Raw genomic sequence first — 23666 nt, 5'->3', positions numbered from 1 at the left:
TTCAATGGTATAAGTGGTATCCAATGGAAGAGGTGGAGTGCTAAAAGAATGAGTCAAAGTCTTGGATACAAAGCATTTATCGGCACCCGAATCGAATAAGCAAGAGACATAAGAATTGTTGAGAAGAAACGTACCCGTGACTAGTTCAGTGTCATCCCAGGCTTCCTTGGTGTTGAAGTTGAAAGCTCGGCCGCGCGTGTTGGGGTTATCTTTCTTCCTTGGGCATGCATTTCTATAATGGCCCGTTTGGCCACATTCATAACAAGTGCCCGTTTTTGGTGCATTGGGCCCCTTTCGAGCGATGGGGGCAACACTTTTACACTCATTGGCCTTATGACCAACTCCTTGGCACCGGTGGCAAAATTAACTTGCCACATTCACCAAAGTGATGTTTGTTGCATTTGTTGCAAAGAGGTAGGTTTCCGGCATAACCCTTCTTGCCGTCGGAGGTGTAAGGCTTCTTAGCAAAGTTGTTGTTGCTTGATTGGGAGGGTTCCAACTTTCTTTTGTTGCCGCCCGATTTATCCTCGGCCTTAGGTGCTGGAACTACGATTTCATCAACCGTTTCTATCAATTTGCGGGCCATGTTCAAAGCTTCTTGATGATTAGTGGGTTTGGATGACATTACTCCGTGTTTGATACTCTTTGGAAGACCATCCATGTAAAGTTCAACCCTTAAAGCTTCGGGGTTCACAAGATTTTGGCACATCAAGGCTAGTTCGGAAAATCGTTGATTATAAGCCTTGAGATCATTTCCGATCGCCTTTAAAGTTCTTAGCTCTTGTTAGAGCCTTCGGGTTTCTTCACGAGGGAAATATTCGACAATCATCTTTTCCCTCAAGTCGGCCCAAGAGAGGGCGTGAGCTTCATCGGTACCCACCGATTGTACATAAGTATTCCACCATGTAAGAGCGACACCGGCGAAGGTGTGAGTGGAGTATTTGACCTTGTCTTGGTCCCGACAACCGCTTATGCTAAAGACGGCTTCCGTTTGCTCAAACCATCGGGTGAGCACGACCGGTCCCCCGGTTCCATCAAAAGTGTGAGGTTTGCACCCCATGAAGGATTTGTAGGAGCACCCTTCGTTTGAGTTACCGGCTCCATTGTTGTTGTTGTTGTGGTTGTTGTTATTATTGTTGTTGTTGTTGGATGAGTGACCGGCCATGGCCGCATCTACGGCGGTAGCTATCATCCGTTCGAGAGCTTGTTTGGGAGTTTCATTGCGGCGTACACGACGAGGAGCCATTGTTCCTTCAAGACACAAGAATATCATTGATTAGTATTCTCAATAATACTAACCGTGATATAGAATAAAGATAAAGAGAAGTTTTTCCTCGACTCGCCTTAAATTCTTTATGTCATGATGTCGGAACGTTCATATGAGTCACCGTAATATAATCCCGGAAATTATATTACCCTGATTCATATGTGCATTCGACATCATTTCATTTGGTCAAAGTGGCGTGTCAATCAAATTAGACAATGTGAGATTAAGATGAACTAAGAGTAGATATGAGTAGAAGCGTTCGAGTATAAATGTACAAGTAGTCAAGTAATTCCTACTTCAAGTCTATATGCCGGTTGTAGTCTAGACTCACCAATGTACCCTATGACTCGAGGTTGACACCAATGAACTCTAAATCCCTACAACCAACGCTCTGATACCATCTGTAGCGACCCGACCAAATCGTCATTGGTGGCGCCGTCTACTTAGGTCCCGTTACGTGGTCATAAGTCTTTAAAACAACGTTTGACCAAAAGATATGTCGCATTCATTTCAAATGTAAAGGTTGTTCAAAGTTTACAAGAATAGTTCCACCACAAGTTACGTTACAAAGTTATAAGTACAAATGAAACTTATGCGACACAATTTAAAAGTAGCCAAAAGACGCTTCATATATGCATATATACTCGACATCCAATGCAAGTATCAAAATAATGAGCGGAAGCATGTATCATGTATCGTTCAAGGACCTGAGAAAAACATAGAAATCTGTCAACGAAAACGTTGGTGAAATCATAGGTTTGAGTAAGTAAGTACAAGTGAACCACAAGATTTGCAACAATGAGATAATAGTAATACATTCCAAAAGTTTGTTTCACGAGCACCCAATTATCAATGCTTAACATTCCTTCCATAGAACCCCATCACAATAGTGTTAGAACATACACTGTTTCTCGAAAATACATTTCATTCGTAAACGGTAGCGAACCGTTTGAATGAGGGTTTGTCAAACCCATATGGCCATATAACATAAGTTCTCGCTTACACCCAGCAAGTGTAACTAATGATAATCGAATTGAGGATTTTTGTTCAAACTCGTATGTAGAATGTTTGTTTTCCTGTACTTGTGTTCACTTAGTAAAAAGAAACGTTTATGTTTTCTCATCCCAAATGTAAGTGCAAAAGGGTAAAAGTGGGACTATGATCTCACCTTGAGCGGAAGAGTAAATAAGTACTTCGACAAGTAACGTGTGCAAAGAAAAATGCTAGTCTTGACCTAAACAAATAGGTCGTATCAATAACGGTAAACACGATAGGTCAAAGATGTTCAATTAGTCCTACGGCTCGTTACGACTCGATTATGTAGCATGTGAAATCAAATTGTCAAGTTTCATGCAAGGTACAAGTATAGAAACAAGTTAGGAAGGTTGCATAATCATTTGGTTAAGTTTGACAAAAAGTCAAACTTTGGTCGGTCAAAGTCAACGAAAAAGTCAACACGTTCGGGTCAGGTCCCGAACTATTTTTCTGAGGTTTTTAATCATGTATGAGCATGTTAGAACAAGTTACATGTGAATCGGAGGTCCATAGCATAGCAAACATTTTCCGTAAAATGACCAGCGAAGACAGAGCCTGCCAGTGTATCTGGACGGCGTCCAGATTGTCTGGACGGCGTCCAGCTTTGAAGACTGGGACGGCATCCAAGTATCTGGACGGCGTCCAGCCTTGAAATCTGGGACGGCGTCCAAGGGTCTGGACGGCGTCCAGATTGGTATTCAAGTCTGATGCACAAACCTTCTAAGTGCACGAACCAAAAACCAATTAAACACAATTTATGATCCGCAAACAATCAAGTCAAGTATTTTATACCGTTGGGAAGGTAATTTGACGAGGAAGACAACTAAACACATTTCATCAATCAATCAACCTATTATAACAACCAAAACCGCATCTAATGCTCAACATTAATCGCATACAAGTTCATAATGCAATTCAATGATTCGGGCAACCAATTTACATGAATGATATGCCGTTTCGAAGGTAATCAAGCATACAATCCAACTAAACACTTACCAACAATAATTCATGGCATTCAATGCATCAAAAGTCCATTTCAAGTTCATCAACCCTAACCCAAATTCACCAAAATCATAAATCAAGTTCATGAACTTTTCTAAAGCAACCTACACATCAAATTGAAGCTAGTGATACTAGGAACACAATTAGAACATGAACTTTTAACATCTAATCAACATATGATCATCCAAAATTCAAGAACAACACTCCAAAATTCAAGTTCATGCTAGTTACACTAAAATAACGAGATCGAGCATATAAATCATATAATCATGTTAGACTTGAGCCATAGACACTAATTAACACTTTTATAAGTTAAAAACATAAAGTACACAAAATCTAGTGATTTTAGAAAGTTACCCAAATGTAATGAAATCGGTATGGAATCGAAGAGGAAGATGCAAGGATCACGAATTTGTAATTTGTTTTGTTGCTAGCTTCCTAATCCGGATTTAGATGATGAATTCTTGTTGGTGTTCTTGAGAGAAAAAGGGAGTAGAAGAAAGATGGAGATGTTGAAATGAGAGGAGGAGGTTGAAGGTTTGACTAGTTGACCTAGTCAAATCTTTGGCCTCTTGGCAAGTTTAGTCCCTCTAATTTGAATCGGGTGCGTGAATTACCTAAACGAGATAATTTAAAACGCGTATTAACGGGAGATGTTATAAACATATAATGGAGTTTAAATTAGTATAACGGAAAAGTAAATGGAAAAAGGCGGGATGTTACATAGTATACTTGGAAGTATTCTTGATTTTATGAAACTAGAACTTGTAGAATTTATGAAGAACACTTAGAACTTGAAGATAGAACTTGAGAGAGATCACTTGAAGACATGAGTACTGCCTATCATCCACAAACTGATGGGCAGAGTGAAAGGATGATACAAATGCTTGAAGACATGCTACGAGCATGTGTTATTGATTTCGAAAACAGTTGGGATCGACACCTACCGTTAGCAGAATTTTCCTACAACAATAGTTATCATTCTAGTATTGAGATGGCGCCATTTGAGGCACTTTATGGTAGAAAGTGCAGGTCTCCGATTTGTTGGAATGAAGTGGGGGATAGAAAGATTACGGGTCCGGAGATAATACAAGAAACTACCGAGAAAATCATCCAAATTCAACAACGATTGAAAACCGCCCAGAGTCGACAAAAGAGCTACGCGGACAGTAAAAGAAAAGATATAGAGTTTGAAATTAGAGAAATGGTCATGCTTAAGGTTTCACCTTGGAAAGTCGTTGTTCGATTTGGTAAATGGGGGAAACTAAATCCAAGGTACATTAGACCATTCAAGATTATAGATCGTGTCGGACCAGTAGCTTACCAACTGGAGCTACCTCAACAACTCGCGGCTGTACATAACACTTTCCACGTCTCGAATTTGAAGAAATGTTTTGCTAAAGAAGATCTCACTATTCCGTTGGACGAAATCCAAATCAATGAAAAACTTCAATTCATTGAAGAACCCGTCGAAATAATGGATCGTGAGGTTAAGAGACTTAAGTAAAACAAGATACTGATTGTTAAGGTTCGATGGAATGCTCGTAGAGGACCCGAGTTCACCTGGGAGCATAAAGATCAGATGAAGAATAAATACTCGCATCTATTTCCAGAAGATTCGTCAACACCTTCAACAGCTTAAAATTTCGGGACGAAATTTATTTAACGGGTAGGTACTGTAGTGACCTGAACTTTTCCATGTTTATATATATTAATTGAGATTGATATTTACATGACTAAATGTTTCCAATGTGTTAAGCAATCAAACTTGTTAAGACTTGATTAAATGAAATAAGTTTCATATAGACAATTGATCACCCAAGTTGACCGGCGATTCACGAACGTTACAAATTTGTAAAAACTACATGTTGTGGTATATATAGACATATATATATATGGTTGACATGAGATTATGATGAGTAAGTATCTCACTAAGTATATTAACAATGTGTGATATACATAAGAAATGAGATTACTAAGTTAAGAAACTCGAAATGATATATATAACGATTATCATTATGATAACGTCTACTAAATACATATGTATCATATTAAGATATTGATACACTATATTTAACATGATAAAATGATATTTAAATATATCATTAAGTGTGTTAACAATGAACTACATATGTAAAAACAAGACTACTAACTCAAGAATTACGAAACGAGACTTATATGTAACGATTATCGTTGTAACGATATTTTAATGTATGTATCATATTAAGAGATATTCATACATCATAATATCATGATGATATAATAATTTAACATCTCATTTGATATAATAAACATTGGGTTAACAACATTAATTGAGATCGTTAACTTAAAGGTTTCAAAACAACACTTACATGTAACGACTAACGAAGACTTAACGACTCCATTAGAATGTATATACATGTTGTGTTTTGATATGTATTCTTACACTTTTGAAAGACTTCAAGACACATATCAAAGTACTTCTACTTAATAAAAATGCTTACAATTATATCCTCGTTCAGTTTCATCAATAATTCTACTCGTATGCACCAGTATTCGTACTCGTACAATACACAGCTTTTAGATGTATGTACTATTGGTATATATACTCCAATGATCATCTCTTAGCAGCCCATGTGAGTCACCTAACACATGTGGGAACCATCATTTGGTAACTAGCATGAAATATCTCATAAAATTACAAAAATATTAGTAATCATTCATGACTTATTTACATGAAAACAAAATTACATATCCTTTATATCTAATCCATATACCAACGACCAAAAATACCTACAAACACTTTCATTCTTCAATTTTCTTCATTTAATTGATCTCTCTCAAGTTCCATCTTCAAGTTCTAAGTGTTCTTCATAAATTCCATAAGTATAGTTTCATAAAAATCAAGAATACTTCCAAGTTTGCAAGTCTACTTCCAAGCTTTCTAATCCATTCCAAGTAATCATCTAAGATCAAGGAACCTTTGTTATTTACAGTAAGTTATCTTTCTAATTCAAGGTAATATTCATATTCAAACTTTGATTCAATTTCTACAACTATAACAATCTTATTTCGAGTGAAAATCTTACTTGAACTGTTTTCGTGTCATGATTATGCTTCAAGAACTTTCAAGCCATCCAAGGATCCTTTGAAGCTAGATCCATTTTTCTCATTTCCAGTAGTTTTATCCAGAAAACTTGAGGTAGTAATGATGTTCATAACATCATTCAATTCATACATATAAAGCTATCTTATTCGAAGGTTTAAACTTGTAATCACTAGAACATAGTTTAGTTAATTCTAAACTTGTTCGCAAACAAAAGTTAATCCTTCTAACTTGACTTTTAAAATCAACTAAACACATGTTCTATATCTATATGATATGCTAACTTAATGATTTAAAACCTGGAAACACGTTGAACACCATAAAATCGGATATATGCCGTCGTAGTGAAACCGGGGGCTGTTTTGGTTTGGATAATTAAAAACTATGATAAACTTTGGTTTAAAAGTTATTCTTCTGGGAAAATGATTTTTCATATGAACATGAAACTATATCTAAAAATCTTGGTTAAACTCAAAGTGAAAGAATGTTTTTCAAAATGGTCATCAAGATGTCGTTCTTTCGACGGAAATGACTACCTCTTTAGTAATTGACATGTAACTTAACTTTCCAACTATAAACCTATACTTTTTCTGTTTGGATTCTTAAATTAGAGTTCAATATGAAACCATAGCAAATTGATTCACTCAAAACGGATTTAAATTGAAGAAGTTATGGGTAAAACAAGATTGGATATTTTTGATCTTTTTAGCTACGGGAAATGTTTAACAAATCTATACAAATCATATCCTAGCTAACTTATATTGTATTATACATGTATTCTAATATATTATGTAATCTTGGGATATCATAGAGACGTATGCAAATTTTTTGACATATCATATCGACCCATGTATATATATTATTTGGAACAACCATAGACACTCTATATGCAGTAATATTGGAGTTAGCTATACAGGGTTGAGGTTGATTCCAAAAATATATATACTTTGAGTTGTGATCTAGCCTGAGACGTGTATACACTGGGTCGTGGATTGATTCAAGATAATATATATCGATTTATTTCTGTACATCTAACTGTGGACAACTAGTTGTAGGTTATTAACGAGGACAGCTGACTTAATACACTCAAATCTTTAAAACATAATAAAAATGGTTGTAATTATATTTTGATCATACTTTGATATATATGTACATATTTGTATAGGTTCATGAATCGATCCGTGGCCAAGTCTTATTTCAGAGGAAGGAAATATTTGTGAAAGTGAGTTATAGTCCCACTTTTAAAATCTAATATTTTTGGGATGAGAATACATGCAGGTTTTATAAATGATTTACAAAATAGACACAAGTACGTGAAACTACATTCTATGGTTGAATTTTCAAAATCGAATATGCCCCTTTTTATTAAGTCTGGTAATCTAAGAATTAGGGAACAGACACCCTAATTGACGCGAATCCTAAAGATAGATCTATTGGGCCTAACAAACCCCATCCAAAGTACCGGATGCTTTAGTACTTCGAAATTTATATCATATCCGAAGGGTGTCCCGGAATGATGGGGATATTCTTATATATGCATCTTGTTAATGTCGGTTACCAGGTGTTCACCATATGAATGATTTTTACTCTATGTATGGGATGTGTATTGAAATATGAAATCTTGTGGTCTATTGATACGATTTGATATATATAGGTTAAACCTATAACTCACCAACATTTTTGTTGACGTTTAAAGCATGTTTATTCTCATGTGAATACTAAGAGCTTCCGTTGTTGCATACTAAAATAAGGACAAGATTTGGAGTCCATGTTTGTATGATATTGTGTAAAAACTGCATTCAAGAAACATATGTCGATGTAATATATTTCTATTGTAAACCATTATGTAATGGTCGTGTGTAAACAGTATATTTTAGATTATCATTATTTGATAATCTACGCAATGTTTTAAAACCTTTATTGATAAAATAAAGGTTATGGTTGTTTTAAAAATGAATGCAGTCTTTGAAAAACGTCTCATATAGAGGTCAAAACCTCGCATCGAAATCAATTAATATGGAACGATTATAATCAATATGAACGGGACATTTCAGTTGGTATCAGAGCGTTGGTCTTAGAGAACCATAAAATTTGCATTAGTATGTCTTATCGAGTTTGTTAGGATGCATTAGTGAGTCTGGACTTCGACCGCGTTTTCTTTAAAAATGATTGCTTAACATTTTTGTTGGAAACTATATATTATTAACATGTAAATATTATGTGATATATTAATCTCTTAACATGTTTAATATTGTGTGATAGATGTCTACCTCTAGCACAAATTCCATTGACTCACCTAATAATAACGAAGAGTCGAATATATATTGGCAAGATTCACAAGTTCCCGAAGAACCGGAAGAAGAGGAAACGGAACCGGAAGAAGAGGAACCATAAGAAGAGGAACCAGAAGAAGAGGAACCGGAAGAAGAAGAGGTTCCGGAGGGGGAAATAGTAGGAACCACAGAAAACCGGTCAAATAAAAGAAAATCCTCAACCAATGGACCAAAGTTAATAATGGTCAATGGTGTTTCCGCTAAGGAAGCAAAATATTGGGAAAATTACCAATTTTCCGATGAATCGGATCCTGATGAGGATTCCGATGATGTTATAGAAATTACGCCGACCCAATTTAATGAGGCAAAAGAAAATAATAAGGGAAAAGGCATCAAAATAGAGAAATCTGATTCCGACCCCGATGAACTTTATATGTACCGTCAACAACCGTATTTTCAATATCGTGACAATAACCCGGGAACCTCTAAACCACCAGGTTTTTCTAAACCAATGTGAAAAACGATGACTCGTATTAGAGGAACATCATATATCCCTAGAAGATTAGGAAAAAGAACCAAGTCCGAAGGAGAATAAACCAGTGATTCAGATTAGAGGGGTGTGAGCATGTTGTGTAATAAATGTATTGTAGTGTGCTTGTACTTTTATGTTCTATGTAAAAATTGCTTGTATTGTTTGTTATTACGAATCTAATCCTTGTCTATTTTATAGTATAAAAACAAAATAGACGTTAAGGGTAGACAACCGAATATTTTAGAAGACCTACCAGAGGATATGATTGAGGAAATCTTGTCTAGAGTCGGTCAGAATTCATCAGCACATTTAGTTATGGCGAAATTAACTTGTCAAATATTTGAAAGACTTTCCAGAAATGCCTTAGTTTATAAAAGGCTTTCCTTTGATAGGTGGGGTATATCACATTGGGGAGACTTTAAGTTACGCCGTGTTTTCTTTAAAGCGTTAAATGCGGGGAACCCAAATGCAATTTTACGCTACGGGTTAAGAACCTATTTTGACTCAACATATCCCAACATAGGATTTCGTAAATTAGAAAGAGCTTCTAACATGCAACATAAAGAAGCATGTTATGCTTACGGGTTGGTGATGTTCGCTTCTTACTAAAGTGAGAAAAAGAACATCGGATTGCAGCTTTTAAATAAAACTTTCCCACAAGTGACGGATTCAGTAGTTAGGGTGAGAAACAAGGTTTTTAGATTATTACGGGGCTGTTGGACATTACGAAACCCTCGTCCTTTTAATGACATTACAACATGCTGCCTAGCCAATGGTCATAACGGTTATTTTCCACAAGACCAAGGATGGGAAGTCGTCTTAGTAAAACCAGAATGCATGACTTGTTTCTGGACTTATGAATTACGTGTCTTTATTTCCTTTACTGAACAACTTGCGTATTAACTAGATTTATCTTCAAAACTGTCCTGTATCATAGTGTACTATATTTCATGTTATATGTAATATAGCGAAGTTGTAAGTTTGAAGAATATTTGTATGTGATATATTATTATAATCAGTTTTTCATATGGAATTGTAGTAGTTGAATTGTATATTAGCTACTAAGTATGAACTTAACGGGTAGGTAGTACCCGAATTTAAACTTATAAAACGCTAATATGAAGAAAAAGCTTTTATAAATGAGTTCATATTATGCTACGAGATACTATTGACTACTCTTAATATTCTGTATGATTAACTTGTTTCATTTGACTATTTTGAAGGAAATGGCACCTACTACTCGACACACCTTGAATATGAGCGAAGAGGAATTTCGTGTCTTTCTTGCTTCAAACATAGCCGCAGTACAGGTCGCGCTACATACCAACAATAACTCTGAATCTAGCAATACAGCTAACGGTGCAAGAAATCGTGTATGATGCTCCTACAAGGAATTCAATGCCTGCAAACCTTCAGAATTTGATGGGACCGAAGGACCAATCGGATTGAAATGGTGGACCGAGAAAGTTGAATCGGTGTTTGCCATAAGTAAGTGTGCTGAAGGAGACAAAGTGAAGTACGCTACGCATACCTTCACAGGTATTGCGTTAACATGGTGGAATACCTATCTAGAGCAAGTGGGACAAGATGCTGCTTACGCGCTACCGTGGTCAGCATTCAAGCACTTGATGAACGAAAAGTACCGTCCCAGAACTGAGGTCAATAAGCTCAAGTCAGAACTTAGAGGGTTACGAACACAGGGATTCGATATTACTTCGTACGAAAGACGATTCACAGAATTGTGCCTATTGTGTCCGAGAGCGTTTGAAGATGAGGAAGAGAAGATCGACGCGTTTGTGAAAGGGTTACCGGAGAGAAATCAAGAAGATATAAGTTCACACGAGCCTGCCTCCATACAAAAGGCATGTAGAATGGCTCACAAACTAGTGAACCAGATTGAGGGAAGAATTAAAGAACAGGCAGCCGAAGAGGCCAACGTGAAGCTAGTCAAAAGAAAGTGGGAGGAAAACGGTGATAAGAGTCACTAAAACAACAACAACTATCCCAACAATCGCAACATCAATCTCAACTACAACAAACGGCACAACAACAACAACTACAACAATCATCCCAACAACAATAACAACCGCAACAACAACAACAACAATCAGAAGCAGCTATGCCAAAGGTGTGAAAAGTATCACTCGGGGTTCTGCACCAAATTTTGCAATAAGTGTAAAAGAAATGGTCATAGCGCGGCCAAGTGTGAGGTCTACGGACCAGGGGTTAACAGAACGAAAGAAACAAATGGTGTTGGAACGAGTAATGGCGGAGCAAGTAGTGTCGGAGCAAGTTATGCCAATGTAGTTTGTTATAAATGTGGAAAACCGGCCCACATTATTAGAAATTGCCCGAACCAGGAGAACACGAATGGACAAGGCCGCGGAAGAGTTTTCAATATTAATGCGGCAGAGGCACAGGAAGACCTGGAGCTTGTTACGGGTACGTTTCTTATTGAAAATAAATCTGCTTACGTTTTATTTGATTCGGGTGCGGATAGAAGCTATATGTGTAGAGATTTTTGTGCTAAATTAAGTTGTCCATTGATGCCGTTGGATAGTAAATTTTTACTCGAATTAGCAAACGGTAAATTAATTTCAGCAGATTATATATGCCGGAATCGAGAAATTAAACGGGGTAGCGAAATATTTAAGATTGATTTGATACCAGTAGAGTTAGGGAGTTTTGATGTAATAGTTGGCATGGACTGGCTGAAGGAGATGAAAGCAGAGATCGTATGTTACAAAAATGCAATTCGCATTGTACGAGAAGAAGGAGAACCCTTAATGGTGTACGGAGAAAAGGGCAACACGAAGCTACATCTTATTAGTAATTTGAAGGCACAAAAACTAATAAGAAAAGGTTGCTATGTTGTTCTAGCACACGTCGAGAAAGTACAAAATGAAGAAAAGAGCATCAATGATGTTCCCGTCGCACAAGAATTTCCCGATGTATTTCCGAAAGAATTACCGGGACTACCTCCACATCGATCTATTGAATTTCAAATAGATATTGTACCAGGGGCTGCACCAATAGCTCATGCTCCTTACAGACTCGCACCCAGCGAGATGAAAGAATTGCAAAGCCAACTGCAAGAACTATCAGAACGTGGTTTCATTCGACCAAGCACATCACCATGGGGAGCTCCTGTTTTGTTTGTCAAGAAGAAAGATGGTACATTTAGGTTGTGTATTGACTACAGAGAGTTGAATAAACTTACCATCAAAAACCGTTATCCACTGCCGAGAATTGACGACTTATTTGATCAACTACAAGGCTCGTCGGTTTATTCGAAAATCGATTTACGTTCTAGATATCATCAAATGCGAGTAAAGGAGGATGATATTCCAAAACTGCTTTTAGGACGCGTTATGGTCATTACGAGTTTATGGTTATGCCGTTTGGATTGACTAACGCACCAGCTGTGTTCATGGACCTTATGAACCGAGTGTGTGGGCCATATCTTGATAAGTTTGTCATTGTTTTCATCGATGACATACTTATTTACTCAAAGAATGATCAAGAGCACGAAGAACATTTGAGAAAAGTGCTAGAAGTATTGAGGAAAGAAAAACTGTACGCTAAGTTTTTCAAAGTGTGCATTTTGGTTGGAAGAAGTTCAATTCCTCGGTCACATAGTGAACAAAGAAGGTATCCAGGTGGACCCGGTAAAGATCAAAATCGTTAAAAAGTGGGAAACCCCAAAAACTCCGAAGCATATACGTCAATTTTTAGGATTGGCTAGTTACTACAGAAGATTCATCCAAGATTTCTCCAAAATAGCAAAACCCTTGACTGCATTAACGCATAAAGGGAAGAAATTTGAATGGAAGGATGAACAAGAGAAGGCGTTTCAGTTATTGAAGAAAAAGCTAACTACGGCACCTATATTGTCATTGCCTGAAGGGAATGATGATTTTGTGATTTATTGTGACGCATCAAAGCAAGGTCTCGGTTGCGTATTAATGCAACGAACGAAGGTGATTGCTTATGCGTCTAGACAATTGAAGATTCACGAGCAAAATTATACGACTCACGATTTGGAATTGGGTGCTGTTGTTTTTGCATTAAAGACTTGGAGGCATTATTTATATGGGGTCAAAAGTATTATATATACCGACCACAAAAGTCTCCAACATATATTTAATCAGAAGCAACTGAATATGAGACAACGCAGGTGGATTGAACTGTTGAATGATTATGATTTTGAGATTCGATACCACCCGGGGAAGGCGAATGTGGTAGCTGACGCTTTGAGTAGAAAGGACAGAGAACCTATACGGGTAAAAGCTATGAATATAATTATTCGTACTAACCTTACTACTCAAATAAAGGAGGCGTAACAGGGGGTTGTAAAAGAAGGAAATTTGAAGAATGAGATAACCAAAGGATCAGAGAAACATCTTAATATTCGAGAAGACGGAATCCGATATAGGGCTGATAGAATTTGGGTACCAAGGTTTGGAGATGTGAGAGAAATGGTACTTAAAGAAGCACATAAAACCAGATATTCAATACATCTCGGAGTGGGGAAGATGTATAAAGATCTCAAGAAACACATAAAACCAGATATTCAATACATCTCGGAGCGGGCAAGATGTATAAAGATCTCAAGAAACACTTTTGGTGGCCGGGTATGAAAGCCGATATTGCTAAATATGTAGGAGAATGTTTGACGTGTTCTAAGGTCAAAGCTGAACATCAGAAACCATCAGGTCTACTACAACAACCTGAAATCCCGGAATGGAAATGGGAAAACATTACCATGGATTTCATTACTAAATTGCCAAGGACTGCAAGTGGTTATGATACTATTTGGGTAATAGTTGATCGTCTCACCATGTCAGCACACTTCCTGCCAATGAGAGAAGATGATAAAATGGAGAAGTTGGCGCGATTGTATTTGAAGGAGGTTGTCTCCAGACATGGAATACCCGTCTCTATTATCTCTGATAGGGATGGTAGATTTGTTTCAAGGTTCTGGCAGACGTTGCAACAAGCATTGGGGACTCGTCTAGACATGAGTACTGCCTATCATCCACAAACTGATGGGCAGAGTGAAAGGACGATACAAACACTTGAAGACATGCTACGAGCATGTGTTATTGATTTCGGAAACAGTTGGGATCGACACCTACCGTTAGCAGAATTTTCCTACAACAACAGTTATCATTCTAGTATTGAGATGGCGCCATTTGAGGCACTTTATGGTAGAAAGTGCAGGTCTCCAATTTGTTGGAATGAAGTGGAGGATAGACAGATTATGGGTCCGGAGATAATACAAGAAACTACCGAGAAAATCATCCAAATTCAACAACGATTGAAAACCGCCCAGAGTCGACAAAAGAGCTACGCGGACAGTAAAAGAAAAGATATAGAGTTTGAAATCAGAAAATGGTCATGCTTAAGGTTTCACCTTGGAAAGGCGTTGTTCGATTTGGTAAACGGGGGAAACTAAATCCAAGGTACATTGGACCATTCAAGATTATAGATCGTGCCGGACCAGTAGCTTACCAACTGGAGCTACCTCAACAACTCGCGGCTGTACATAACACTTTCCACGTCTCGAATTTGAAGAAATGTTTTGCTAAAGAAGATCTCACTATTCCGTTGGACGAAATCCAAATCAATGAAAAACTTCAATTCATTGAAGAACCCGTCGAAATAATGGATCGTGAGGTTAAGAGACTTAAGCAAAACAAGATACCGATTGTTAAGGTTCGATGGAATGCTCGTAGAGGACCCGAGTTCACCTGGGAGTATGAAGATCAGATGAAGAAGAAATACCCGCATCTATTTCCAGAAGATTCGTCAACACCTTCAACAGCTTAAAATTTCGGGACGAAATTTATTTAATGGGTAGGTACTGTAGTGACCTGAACTTTTCCATGTTTATATATATTAATTGAGATTGATATTTACATGACTAAATGTTTCCAACATGTTAAGCAATCAAACTTGTTAAGACTTGATTAAATGAAATAAGTTTCATATAGACAATTGATCACCCAAGTTGACCGGCGATTCACGAACGTTACAAATTTGTAAAAACTACATGTTGTGGTATATGGTTGACATGAGATTATGATGAGTAAATATCTCACTAAGTATATTAACAATGTGTGATATACATAAGAAATGAGATTACTAAGTTAAGAAACTCGAAATGATATATATAACGATTATCGTTATGATAACGTCTACTAAATACATATGTATCATATTAAGATATTGATACACTATATTTAACATGATAAAATGATATTTAAATATATCATTAAGTGTGTTAACAATGAACTACATATGTAAAAACAAGACTACTAACTCAAGAATTACGAAACGAGACTTATATATAACGATTATCGTTGTAACGATATTTTAATGTATGTATCATATTAAGAGATATTCATACATCATAATATCATGAAAATATAATAATTTAACATCTCATTTGATATAACAAACATTGGGTTAACAACATTAATTGAGATCGTTAACTTAAAGGTTTCAAAACAACACTTACATGTAACGACTAACGAAGACTTAACGACTCCATTAGAATGTATATACATGTTGTGTTTTGATATGTATTCTTACACTTTTGAAAGACTTCAAGACACATATCAAAGTACTTCTACTTACCAAAAATTCTTACAATTACATTCTCGTTCAGTTTCATCAACAATTCTACTCGTATGCACCCGTATTCGTACTCGTACAATACACAGCTTTTAGATGTATGTACTATTGGTATATACACTCCAATGATCAGCTCTTAGCAGCCCATGTGAGTCACCTAACACATGTAGGAACCATCATTTGGCAACTAGCATGAAATATATCATAAAATTACAAAAATATTAGTAATCATTCATGACTTATTTACATGAAAACAAAATTACATATTCTTTATATCTAATCCATATACCAACGACCAAAAACACCTACAAACACTTTCATTCTTCAATTTTCTTCATCTAATTGATCTCTCTTAAGTTCCATCTTCAAGTTCTAAGTGTTCCTCATAAATTCCATAAGTATAGTTTCATAAAAAGCAAGAATACTTCCAAGTTTGCAAGTCTACTTCCAAGCTTTCTAATCCATTCCAAGTAATCATCTAAGATCAAGGAACCTTTGTTATTTACAGTAAGTTATCTTTCTAATTCAAGGTAATATTCATATTCAAACTTTGATTCAATTTCTACAACTATAACAATCTTATTTCGAGTGAAAATCTTACTTGAACTGTTTTCGTGTCATGATTATGCTTCAAGAACTTTCAAGCCATCCAAGGATCCTTTGAAGCTAGATCCATTTTCCTCATTTCTAGTAGTTTTATCCAGAAAACTTGAGGTAGTAATGATGTTCATAACATCATTCGATTTATACATATAAAGCTATCTTATTCGAAGGTTTAAACTTGTAATCACTAGAACATAGTTTAGTTAATTCTAAACTTGTTCGCAAACAAAAGTTAATCCTTCTAACTTGACTTTTAAAATCAACTAAACACATGTTCTATATCTATATTATATGCTAACTTAATGATTTAAAACCTGGAAACACGATGAACACCATAAAATCGGATATACGCCGTCGTAGTGAAACCGGGGGCTGTTTTGGTTTGGATAATTAAAAACTATGATAAACTTTGGTTTAAAAGTTATTCTTCTGGGAAAATGATTTTTCATATGAACATGAAACTATATCCAAAAATCTTGGTTAAACTCAAAGTGAAAGTATGTTTTTCAAAATGGTCATCAAAATGTTGTTCTTTCGACGGAAATGACTACCTCTTTAGTAATTGACATGTAACTTAAATTTCTGACTATAAACCTATACTTTTTCTGTTTGGATTCTTAAATTAGAGTTCAATATGAAACCATAGCAAATTGATTCACTCAAAACGGATTTAAATTGAAGAAGTTATGGGTAAAACAAGATTGGATATTTTTGATCTTTTTAGCTACGGAAAATGTTTAACAAATCTATACAAATCATATCATAGCTAACTTATATTGTATTATACATGTATTCTAATATATTATGTAATCTTGGGATACCATAGACACGTATGCAAATGTTTTGACATATCATATCGACCCATGTATATATATTATTTGGAACAACCATAAACACTCTATATGCAGTAATGTTGGAGTTAGCTATACAGGGTTGAGGTTGATTCCAAAAATATATATACTTTGAGTTGTGATCTAGCCTGAGACGTGTATACACTGGGTCGTGGATTGATTCAAGATAATATATATCGATTTATTTCTGTACATCTAACTGTGGACAACTAGTTGTAGGTTATTAACGAGGACAGCTGACTTAATACACTCAAATCTTTAAAACATAATAAAAATGGTTGTAATTATATTTTGATCATACTTTGATATATATGTGCATATTTGTATAGGTTCGTGAATCGATCCCTGGCCAAGTCTTATTTTCGAGGAAGGAAATATCTGTGAAAGTGAGTTATAGTCCCACTTTTAAAATCTAATATTTTTGGGATGAGAATACATGCAGGTTTTATAAATGATTTACAAAATAGACACAAGTACGTGAAACTACATTCTATGGTTGAATTATCGAAATCGAATATGCCCCTTTTTATTAAGTCTGGTAATCTAAGAATTAAGGAAAAGACACCCTAATTGACGCGAATCCTAAAGATAGATCTATTGGGCCTAACAAACCCCATCCAAAGTACCGGATGCTTTAGTACTTCGAAATTTATATCATATCCGAAGGGTGTCCCGGAATGATGGGGATATTCTTATATATGCATCTTGTTAATGTCGGTTACCAGGTGTTCACCATATGAATGATTTTTATCTCTATGTATGGGATGTGTATTGAAATATGAAATCTTGTGGTCTATTGATACGATTTGATATATATAGGTTAAACCTATAACTCACCAACATTTTTGTTGACGTTTAAAGCATGTTTATTCTCAGGTGAATACTAAGAGCTTCCGCTGTTGCATACTAAAATAAGGACAAGATTTGGAGTCCATGTTTGTATGATATTGTGTAAAAACTGCATTCAAGAAACATATGTCGATGTAATATATTTCTATTGTAAACCATTATGTAATGGTCGTGTGTAAACAGTATATTTTAGATTATCATTATTTGATAATCTACGCAATGTTTTAAAACCTTTATTGATAAAATAAAGGTTATGGTTGTTTTAAAAATGAATGCAGTATTTGAAAAACGTCTCATATAGAGGTCAAAACCTCGCAACGAAATCAATTAATATGAAACGTTTATAATCAATATGAACGGGACATTTCAAATGATATACTTAATTATCATTTTATCATGTTAAACATAGTGTATCAATATCTTAATATGATTCATATGTATTTAGTAAGACGTTGTTATAACGATAATCGTTATATATATATCGTTTCGAGTTTCTTAATTCAATAAACTCATTTTTATGTATATCACTCATTGTTAATATGCTTAGTGAGATACCTACTTATCATAATCTCATGTTAACCATATATATATCCATATATATATCATCATGTAGTTTTTACAAATTTTTAACGTTCGTGAATCGCCGGTCAACTTGGGTGGTCAATTGTCTATATGAAGCACATTTCAAATAATCAAGTCTTAACAAGTTTGATTGCTTAACATGTTGAAAACATTTAATCATGTAAATATACCAATTTCATTTAATATATATAAACATGGAAAAGTTCGGGTCACTACACAAAAGAATAGAATTCCGGTTAAACTTGAGCTCGACAAAAGGGAAATTCATTTGCATAGTGTGAGATGCCTGAAGTGTGATGACGATTTAGAATCTACTATACACGCATTGGTTATGTGCAAGGATGTCTATGACATTTGGATACGGGTCTTCAATTGGTGCGGGTTAGGGACTCCTACTTCCCTTGACCTTAATAATCTTGTGTCTGACGACGACGTCTCTTCCTTCTCGACCACGGTTAAAGTTAAACGTTTAGTGGATTAAATACGCACCTTAAACCATGTACAAGGAAAAACGGGGTGTTACAAAATGTTTTATCAACAACCACAACAAATTTATCAATCTCAACTGCGACAATTGTTTTCAAACCAACCACAACAACAAATCTTTCCGAACCAACCGGAACAACAAAGGTTGCAAACACAAACGCAAGAAAAACAATCGCAAGAAACACAATCACACCCACGGGCTACGCGAAAACACTCCAAAAAGAGTAAAGGTATATATTTAGTTATATTATTGTTACTTTTTTTTTGTTATATATATTATTGTTACTGTTAATATATATTAGTAAATATAAATATATGTTAGTATATATATATATACTAGATTTAAGAGCCCGTGCGTTGCACGGCAGCTCTAAAAAATTGTTTTCGTAATCGTTACTATTTGTACAGAATTGTTTGCTGATAGCAGTTTAATGACAATACTTTAGTAAGAGGAAGACTTTGTTGTTAATCCAGATGGGAATTAGCATACTAATTAAATCCAACCATACACAATTAAGGGTGCGTTTGATAAAACTGAATGATTTTGTGCTGAATGGTTCAGAATCTGAATGGTTCAGAGCCTCTGAATAAAGTTTGCTCTGAATGAAAATAAGTTGTTTGATAATCATTAAAATGAACGATATGAACTGAGTAAAAATACCTTATTAACGTGTTACATTAATAAAAAAATATAATATACTTGTTAGTTAAGTGATCATGATATGATTTCAGGACAATATTACAGAAAATTTAGGCTCTTAATAGTTAAGAGAGTGTTTCTGCTCTGAATGGTTCAGAGCTTAATTCTGAACCATTCAGCACCATATGTCATTCAGATGTCAGAAACAAACACACTGAATGCTGAATGGTTCAGCATTCAGTGCTGAACCATTTCATTAAGAGGTAAACAAACGCACCCTAAGTATGCAACATACTATTTACCCCATGGAAAAGCTTCGACATATATATGACAGCGTATAAGGCAGACAATTGTGTGGTGTCTGTTCAACATTTTAAGCACTATAGCATTACTATATGCAAATGCAGAAATAACCTTTCAAGCATACATACCAAGGTATAATTTGCCCTGCAACATCAATTGGCTCGTGCAAGGTCTCAACATGATGTGACCCCTCAAGCCTGAAATGTAGAGCCATGGATTTTTATCAGCCCAACATAAGTACATTAACATAATCAAATTTCATTTTTTATCCCTTATATCAATATTTGTAATTACAAAACCACACGCCAGAATGATAGTGTTAAAGACGAATAAACAGAGGTACACGATACTGCCTGTTCATAAAGCTTCCCATTATCCCAAACTTCAAGAGCTGTTATATCATCCATTCCAATGGTAACCGAAAACCAAAAACGATTACCTGCAGCATACAAAAACGTAATCTATGAATATAATATGATTGCTGTATTCTCACCCCACCCAGGTCCAAGAATAACCATATAATAGCCATATAGATTAACATATCATGACCACCTGTTCAATTTACTTACTAAAAACAATTTGTCATAAGAGTCGGCTAATAAACAAAAATGTTCCTTTAGCTATCATAAGTTGTCCCTTGGTCACACCAAACCAATAATAAGCAAGGTTTGACACGTACTTTCCCAGAGAAAATTCTGTATTTTCTTATCCAAACCTGGAGACTTATAATCATTTTTTCCCAACAAAGAAGTCAGATTTCACAGCAGGTAAACTAAAAAAAATAAAAGTACTATGACCCCTAATTTCATATTTAATCAAAATCAAATCATAACAAAGATGTGGAAGAAGTAGTATGGCGTTTAAATTTAAACATTAATATAAAAGGTTACCAGATCCATATTAATGCATACCTGAAATTCGATGATGATTATTATATCTAATACATATACATATTAGTGATTATTATCTTTACATACCTGAAATTTGATGATTATTATTTCAGTAGCGATTCGATACAATGAAGTTCAGCAACAGTCTCGATTTGATTGTACAAAATAGAATCAGAGAACATTTTTTCCGTGCCCGAGGCATGAAAATGCTTCGACAACCCTAACCCAAAGAGCCCCGCAACATAACGACAATACTCATCATAATCATTCGTTGTCTCAACCTAAAAGTAATCACAATTAACGGATGATTAGTATTATACAAGCTAAAAGTAATCACATTTATTGGATTATTAGTATTGGTACTTCGAACGATGATATCATGTACCTCTTTACATATAAACTTAGCCATTCATGCACCCATTCTCATGGTAATATCCTCTATTGCTTCATGATAACTGTCGAACCAATGGAGAACCTTGATAGTTTTAAGAATCTACCTATCAGAAATTGAACATGAAAAACGGATATATTACATAAATCTAAAAAATCACCTTCAATAATACAATCTGACTATTAAATCAATTAAAAAGTAAATATATTAATAAAGATTTTTTATGCTACCTGCTTGCATTTCGCCATGTATCAAATACGAATTTTGTAATCGAATCAAACGCATCAGAAATTAATTTTTACCTTTCCATTATATATTTCGCCATATATTTATCACCGAATCTGAGATCGAATCAACCCTACTTTTAATTTGATACAACAAAAATATGAATTAGGGGTTAAATTGGTGGAATAAAATGCGTGTGGTTATGGTTTAGAACTTTCTAGGAGTTGTTTGGTTGGTTCTACTGCTGTCGAATCCATTCATGCTCCTCAAAAGTTCATTTGTGTCCGACTTCATGATGGAGATCGCAACAGTTGAGGGACTAATTGAGTGGTTTGTTTTCTTCTGTTGATACTTCGTACCAAAAAATGACATACCCAAAATTTTTATGAAATATTTAAGCCTTGTTAAGTATCCATTAGTCTTTTTTGTTAGATGAATGTGGGGGATTAGAAAAGGAACAATGAAGTGTTTGGAGAGATTTGAAGGTGTGTGTTTGGTTAATGGTAAAGATTTCTTAAAGAGGCCGAAAAAAAATATATACAAAAATGGCATAATTTGGGATTGATGTTAGTGTTCATATGTGAGTATAGATTATTATTGTGCTGGTTATTGTAAAGGCCAAGCCAGACATAAACCATTACAAAGCCTGCAATCAGTAACCACATAAAACATAACATAGGAAAGTAGCATAAACAAAATAATATTTACACAAATATGCAGTAAGTCAGTAACCAATTCTTATATTACCATGAAGCATAAGAGAGCTCAAAGACAGAAGCAAGCTCGAGTAAAATCCTACAGACAATAGCGTTGGAAACAAAACAATAGGTAATCAATAAAATAAGTAATTTGTACACGTGAAATTCCAATTACAATCAATTCAAATCAATTAAGTAATCAATAAATAATAACAAAACAATATACTAACCAAGATGTAATTCATGACCACTAAGGCTTCGCCACTACTGATCTCCATTACCGGTCACAACCTCAAGACAAACTGAACATGAAATCAAAACATAAGCTTTACCTCCATCATCTACAGCATATGCATCTACTAACTCATTCATGTACATCGGTACCTGATGTATTAAAAATTATGTATCGTAACTACAAATTTTCAAAATCATAATTCAATTAAGTGTGTCGTAACTACACATTGTAAAAGGATTGAAAATAAAATATAAAAAATAGAAGGGACCAATTTATTAGAAACCAAAGCAAACTCTATAAACTGATATTAGGATTTTTTTTTTGTTTTTTTTTTTTTTTTTTTTTGTGGTATAAAGAATGTGATATGTCAAAGTGTGTTTATACAACTATATACAGACACACCTATATTAGTAACCCTAAATTAGAATGAGATTAGTAACCCTAAATTTAATACATACGAATTTCGGATCAAACATTGTATCATTCTGAGTGTAATTAATTCGCAAATTGATTCCTAATATCAGCATAATATAAAATCGATTGTAGAAACAGAAACCTGACGATTAGATTGAATTGGGGGTGAGTGTTCTTGGAGGAGAGAAGGAAGACTTATTGTTTAACCGTCGATTTGATTTTTTATTTTTTTTAATTCGGAGAAATAAAATAAAGGAGGTGTTTGATGTACACGTGGAAGTTAGGAGTATTTTGTAGCATTTGATACTAATTTTTTAAAAATTCCACATGGAAAAGGAATTGATGGGACCCTGTGAGTGTGACAAGTAGGATTTAATTTTCATGCTTTGTAAATTGTAGATATATATATATATATATATATATATATATATATATATATATATATATATATATATATATATATATATATATATATATATATATATATATATATATATATATATAGGGGCAGGATCAATGGGGAAGTAACCAATCGGGAGGAAGTGGGGGGAAGCAAAAAAAAAAAAATTTTCGTTTTTTTTTAAAATTTTTTTTTTCCGGCATCAAGATCACATGAAAATATGAACATTTAGAAGAGACACTTCGTGATGAATGTTATTATTTAGG

General features: G+C 34.9%; 1 long non-coding RNA gene across 5 annotated transcripts; it reads right to left on the bottom strand.

Moving 5' to 3' along the window:
- Positions 1–19023: 19023 nt before the first annotated feature.
- On the bottom strand, positions 19024–23211 carry LOC139866720 (uncharacterized). Of its 5 annotated transcripts, none has more exons than XR_011765564.1 (6): positions 23143–23211; positions 22582–22735; positions 21423–22448; positions 21125–21318; positions 20276–20586; positions 19024–19207 (listed from the first exon to the last, which is right to left on the bottom strand). It is a non-coding gene; the product is annotated as an uncharacterized lncRNA (long non-coding RNA). The 5 variants fall into 5 exon arrangements; XR_011765565.1 differs by lacking the exon at positions 19024–19207 and adding an exon at positions 20717–20869 and having other exon boundaries at positions 20189–20586; XR_011765567.1 differs by lacking the exon at positions 19024–19207 and having other exon boundaries at positions 20192–20586; positions 21423–21534; positions 21659–22448.
- Positions 23212–23666: the final 455 nt, after the last annotated feature.

This window comes from Rutidosis leptorrhynchoides, chromosome 9, assembly GCF_046630445.1.
Source record: "Rutidosis leptorrhynchoides isolate AG116_Rl617_1_P2 chromosome 9, CSIRO_AGI_Rlap_v1, whole genome shotgun sequence".
In the NCBI taxonomy this organism is placed as follows: domain Eukaryota; kingdom Viridiplantae; phylum Streptophyta; class Magnoliopsida; order Asterales; family Asteraceae; genus Rutidosis; species Rutidosis leptorrhynchoides.
This window is presented reverse-complemented; position numbering and strand designations above follow the sequence as displayed.